We start from the raw sequence: 6,256 nt of genomic DNA, 5'->3' as shown, positions 1-6,256 counted from the left end.
TATATTTTCCATGTTTGGAAGTGCAGTTCCTACAATGCATTAGGCAGTTTTCACCAACCTCTGCAGTGCTTTGCCGTCTGACACAGAGCAGTTTCCATACCAGACTGTAATACAGCTGGTCAGGATAGTCTCGATGGTGCATCGGTATAAGTTCACCAGGATTTCTGAAGAGAGATGGTTCTTTTTCAGAGTCCTCAGAAAGAACAGGCGCTGGTGGGCCTTCTTGACCAGTGTGGAGCTGTTGCTTGTCCATGTAAGATAAATGGAGATGTGAATCCCTAGGAATTGGAAGCTGGTGACACAGTCTACCACCTCTCCATTGATGTGGATGGGTGTGTGTGCTCCACCTTTCTCCTTCCTGAAGTCTACTGTGAGTTCTTTGGTTTTCTTAGTGTTGAGCAGCAGGTTGTTATCCGTGCACCATGCAGCCAGGCAGTCCACCTGCTCCCTGTAGGCTGACTTGTTGTTCTTGATGAGTCCAATCACTGTGGTGTCATCTGCAAACTTGTCAATGATGGTAGAACCATGTACAGGATTGCAGTCGTAGGTGAAGAGGGAATAGAGAAAAGGACTCAGCACACAGCCTTGTGGTACACCAGTTCTAAGAATGAGAGTGGAAGAGTAGTGGTGGTCTAACCGAACATACTGGGGTCTGTGGGTCAGAAATTCCAATAGCTAGTTACAGAGTGAAGTACTAATGCCCAAGTCTCTAAGTTTGATGATTAACTTGGATGGGATGACATTGTTGAATGCTGAACCAAAATCAAGGAACGGCATTCTGGCATAAGTGTCTTTATTGTCCAAATGAGAGAGGATAGAGTGCAGCATTGCAGAGGAGTTTTTTGGTATTGGCACAATAGAAGTGGTCTTAAAGCAGGTGGGCACAGTAGCTCGGGCAAGGGACAGGTTGAAAAAGTCAGTCAAAACCCCTGCCAGCTCTCCAGCACATGTCCTGAGGATGCGTCCAGGAATGCTGTCAGGCCCTGCAGCTTTCTGTGCATTAATCTTGCTCAGTGCTGCACTGACTTCACTGGGAGAGAGTTTAAGTGGCTGGTGGCTTGGTTATCCCTTTCAAAGCGAGCACAAAGGTTATTTAGCTCATTAAGGAAGGAGATATCAGTGGATAGAGGGTAGAGTTGGTGGGTTTGTAGTCACTAATGGCCTGAATGCCCTGCCACATACACTGGGAGTTTGAGTTGGTGAAGTGTTCCTCAATCTTCATCTTGTAGCAGTACTTGGCCTTCTTGATGCCCCGTCTCAGATTAGCTCTGGCTGTGCTGTAGGCCTGTGCATCAGCAGATCTAAAGGCGGTGTTGCGTGCCTTCAGTTAGAAGCGAACCTCTCTATTTATTCAGGGCTTCTGATTTGGGTACAGGGTGATCTTTTTCTGTGTGGTGACACTGTCTATTGTGGTGTTTATATGATCCAGTATGGAGGAAGCGTAGCTTTCGATGTCCATGTGGGAGCCACAGGTTGCCTGAGTGGGGGCATAAATATTAACAAATGCAAATCTCTTTCCTTCCATTGAAGTACAACAATATGCAACTCTGCCATTATCATCAGAGCATGTATGTTCAATAATAAAGTTAGAGTTACGTTGAGTAAAATTCAATCCCCCCTTTCTTTTTATAATTACAGCTTGATGACACTATGGGAATATAATGCCTGTTTTGCAGTCTTTGAGTGTCTGATGCAATTAGGTTGGTTTCTTGAAGAAATGCTACATCAATCTTTTTTCTATGTAGAAGATCTAAAAACCTTTGTGGGTTTGGGAGGAGAGTTTATCCCCCTAACATTGAGTGACAAATTGTTTATTCTACAACCATATTCTATAATAGTAAAACTCACACAGGTTGACTTGTAAAGGTTATAGCAGATTAAAGAACTTCGATCACGAGGCAATGTCTAAGCACTAATCACCTTATTAACCCCCTAGGAACTTGACTAATGAGGAAAGTTCAAATTATAAAAACAATATAACCAAATACAAAATTATAGTCTAACAAGTAATTTTATTGCACAAAATTATAACTAAGAACTAGAACATATTTTTATCAAACAGTCATACAGTAGTAAAATACTAACTCTTCATATAACAGTAACCGATATCCTGAACAGAAAAACATTTAATAAAGAACGTTTGAAAACAAAATACAATTGCAAGAAAAAAATAGAAATCTAGTTACCACTTCCCTTTGGTGGATTATAACACAGGTGTGAGCTGAAAACGTCTTTTGACCATGTATAACACAGGTTTCTTAGCAAAACATCACAAGTCCTTTTATTTAGATTCCTCCATTGGATATTGGAACTGAAGATTTAAAGATCTGCGAGCTGTCTGTACTGTTGTGTCCTCCAAACAAACCCTCAATGTATTTTCCAGCCTCTTCTGGAGATTATAATGAGTGTTTCTGGCCTTTGTAGGAGACTCTTAATAGTGCTGGGTAGATCAGGAAAGTTTCAGCGCCTTTCTGGTGGAGCTTTGATCTAACAGCTGAAAACACCTTCCTTCTTTGCGCCATCTCAGAACTGTAATCAGCATAGAATTCCAGGTGCGTTCCTCCAGGCAGAGTGGGTTTCGCTTTATGTGCCCCTTGAAGGATGGCTTGCCTGTCAGGATAGTGGAGAAGCCGAAATGTCATCGAGTGTGGTTTAGGTGAGTTGGAGTTAGAATAGACTCGATGAGCGCTGTCAATCTCGTTTGGGCACGGGCATGCTGTAAGATCGGAGATCCATTTGGGTAGCATATTCTGCAAAAAGCTGATGGGATCATCCCCTTCCATTCCCGTTGGTAGATTAACCAAGCGAACATTGTTGCGACTCGACTTTTTTTGTTTTACGTAGACTGCCTTGAAGATTGTCCACGTTCGTTGGGATAGTCACCAGACTTTTACTCAGAGAGTCCATTTCTTCTTTCAGCATTCGAAGAATGGCGCCATTCTCATTAATAAAGGCATTAAAGGGAATAAGAGCAGACTTTATAGCCTCTGTCAGCATGCTGGAAACCATTTCACGCATAGCCTCCTATTGCGCTTCGATTGCATGACGAACAATGGAGGCCATTTCGTTCTCGAATGTTTTGAGACGTTTGCCGCCTCAGCTTGTTTTTGAGGAGACAACGACTTTTTACTAGTTGCCATTATTGAAGTATAACTGATCCATTGCCAGAAAAAGAAATGATCTTTCCTCAATATGAAAGAAATGACATAAAATTGGAGGTTTTTACCGGAGCCTAGTGCTGAGCGGCCATCTTGCAGCGCACACCACTGGAAGTCTTGATGGCTTTTAATTCTTCCAAATTGTTCTACAGGTATCATGTTAACTCATCATTTATATCACCAAATCCCACAGTCTACAAGCTTACATAATCTGTGAGGGTTTTGTTATCTGTCTGCTAAAGGAATGTGCTCAATCCAAATGTGCTTTTTTCATGTAAAAAGATTTAATCTGACACATTGTATGTTTATTAATTCAGCAGATGATTTTATAGCAGTTTAGGTAACGCTTTAGATTACAGACTGCAAATTACAGCGTAAGTAAACTGAATTTACAGCGTATTTTTTTTGTAATTACAGTGTACCTGTACAGTACCTCAGTGTAGTTATAAGGGAATAATATGCAAAGTTTAGGGAGTAACGGGGTAACAACCTGGAAAATTACTAATCATTTATACTGTAAGTATTTTGAAGCTAAGGGATACCTATTATAATATTACGTGGTATGTATGACCTACTAAGCTAAACAACAATCTTATGTTTGGGAGTGATTTAGCAAGAAGATACTTTTTAAAATAATACATTGGTATTATATTATAGGCCTAGGTATTTTTTAACCATGGGTACATATTCTGTTATTAAAGGATTCATGATTGAGAACAACAAAACTGGAAATCTAGTGAAATGAGTTTCTGCTATGATTTATAATTCACCATGTAGTCTACTTACCTTATGACAGCATATTGTATTCGTCAATCTCAGTTGAGTCACACCAGTAACTCACCAACATCACGATTACCAAATAACTTTGCATGACATTGTATACCATCAAGGTTCAATGCAGCTTAAAATAAGCTTACCTCTTTCCAGCTGTTCGCAGAAAAAAAATACATGATACAACACTTGTATTTCAGTGGATACTGTATACTGTGATGTTTTTTATAGAAGAAATAAATAAAAATAAAATGAAATATTTTAATAATTAAAAAAAATAATAATTAAAACTATTGCAACATTTGCATGTGTCTGAAACCCGAACATTATCAGGAAGGCTATTCCAGAGTTTGGGAGCCAAATGCAAAAAAGCTCTACCTTCTTTAGACTTTGCTGTGGTTATGCTAGGTACTACCAAGAGTCCAGAGTTTTGTGACCTTAGGGAGTGTGATGGATTTTAGCGTGATAGAAGACTAGTTAGGTACACAGGAGCTAAACCATTAATGGCCTTAAAAGTAAGTAGTACTATTTTGTAACTGATATGGAACTTAATAGGTAGCCAGTGCAGAGATTGTAAAATTGGGGTAATATGATCATATTTAGGGGGGAAGTCTTAGCCTAATGGTTAGAGAGTCGGACTCGTAACCCAAAGGTGAACAAGGTGAATGTACAGTGCTCTCTCCCACCTTCAATACCACGACTGAGGTGCCCTTGAGCAAGGCACCGAACCTCCAACTGCTCCCCGGGCGCCGCAGCAAAAAATGGCTGCCCACTGCTCCGGGTGTGTGTTCACGGTGTGTGTGTGTGTGTGTGTGTTCACTGCTGTGTTTGTGCACTTTGGATGGGATAAATGCAGAGCACTAATTCCGAGTATGGGTTTTACAGCATTTTACAAACAATCTGATATAGAAAGTTAAAAATAAATCTGGAATGTAATAATGATTTAATCGTTAAAAAAAATTTAATTGACATGATTGGAATTAAAATGATAAATTGAAATCAGTCAGTCAGTCACCTTTATTTATATAGCGCTTTTAACAATACAGATTGTGTCAAAGCAACTGAACAGCATTAATTAGGAAAATAGTGTGTCAATAATGCAAAATGACAATAGTAAACACTAATTTTTCAGTTAAAGACAGTTCATCATTGAATTCAGTGATGTCTTCATTCAGCTCAGTTCATAGTATCATAGTATCTGTGCAATCAAGGCGACGATATCGCTGGAAATGAAGTGTCCCCAACTAAGCAAGCCAGAGGCGACAGCGGCAAGGAACCAAAACTCCATCGGTGACAGAATGGAGAAAAAACCTTGGGAGAAACCAGGCTCAGTCGGGGGGCCAGTTCTCCTCTGGCCAGACCAAACCAGCAGTTCAATTTCAGTCACATTGTGCAGAGGACTCATCTGGTTCCTGTGGTCTTGTCCCGGTGGTCGTCTGAGACAAGGTGTTTACAGGGGAATAACATCTGTATCTGGGGCTCATCTAGTTGTCCTGGTCTCCGCTGTCTTTCAGGGCTGTAGAGGTCCTCTCTAGGTGCTGATCCACCATCTGGTCTGAATACGTACTGGATCCGGGTGACTGCAGTGACCATCTGATCTGGATACAGACTGGATCTGGTGGGTTGTTTCAGGGTTGGCATCATCTGAGGTCCTCTGAGGGGTTGGCATCATCTCTTCTAAGGTGTTCTGGATCCGGACTGAAGCTTGTGTAAATCCTAGTTTACCACGGGATGTCAATCCCGTGGCAAAAGCAATAGAGACATTAGAGACATAATTAGCGTAGCTGCTGTTCCAACCAAGCAAAATTGATTTGTTTAACCCAATAATAATGCGAATCATGTGCATTTGATCAGATATAAGTGCAGTACAAGATTATGAGATGCATTATTTGAATGCTTGGCCAAAGAGATGTGTCTTTAATCTAGATTTAAACAGAGAGAGCGTGTCTGAACCCCGAACGTTATCAGGAAGGCTATTCCAGAGTTTGGGAGCCAAATGCGAAAAAGCTCTACCTCCTTTAGTGGACTTTGCTATCCTAGGTACTACCAAGTACTATTTTGTAACTGATATGGAACTTAATAGGTAGCCAGTGCAGAGATTGTAAAATTGGGGTAATATGATCATATTTAGGGGGGAAGTCTTAGCCTAATGGTTAGAGAGTCGGACTCGTAACCCAAAGGTGAACAAGGTGAATGTACAGTGCTCTCTCCCACCTTCAATACCACGACTGAGGTGCCCTTGAGCAAGGCACCGAACCTCCAACTGCTCCCCGGGCGCCGCAGCAAAAAATGGCTGCCCACTGCTCCGGGTGTGTGTTCACGGTGTG

Source organism: Sinocyclocheilus rhinocerous, unplaced genomic scaffold, assembly GCF_001515625.1.
Source record: "Sinocyclocheilus rhinocerous isolate Xijiao unplaced genomic scaffold, SAMN03320098_v1.1 scaffold1456, whole genome shotgun sequence".
In the NCBI taxonomy this organism is placed as follows: Eukaryota; Metazoa; Chordata; class Actinopteri; order Cypriniformes; family Cyprinidae; genus Sinocyclocheilus; species Sinocyclocheilus rhinocerous.
This window is presented reverse-complemented; position numbering follows the sequence as displayed.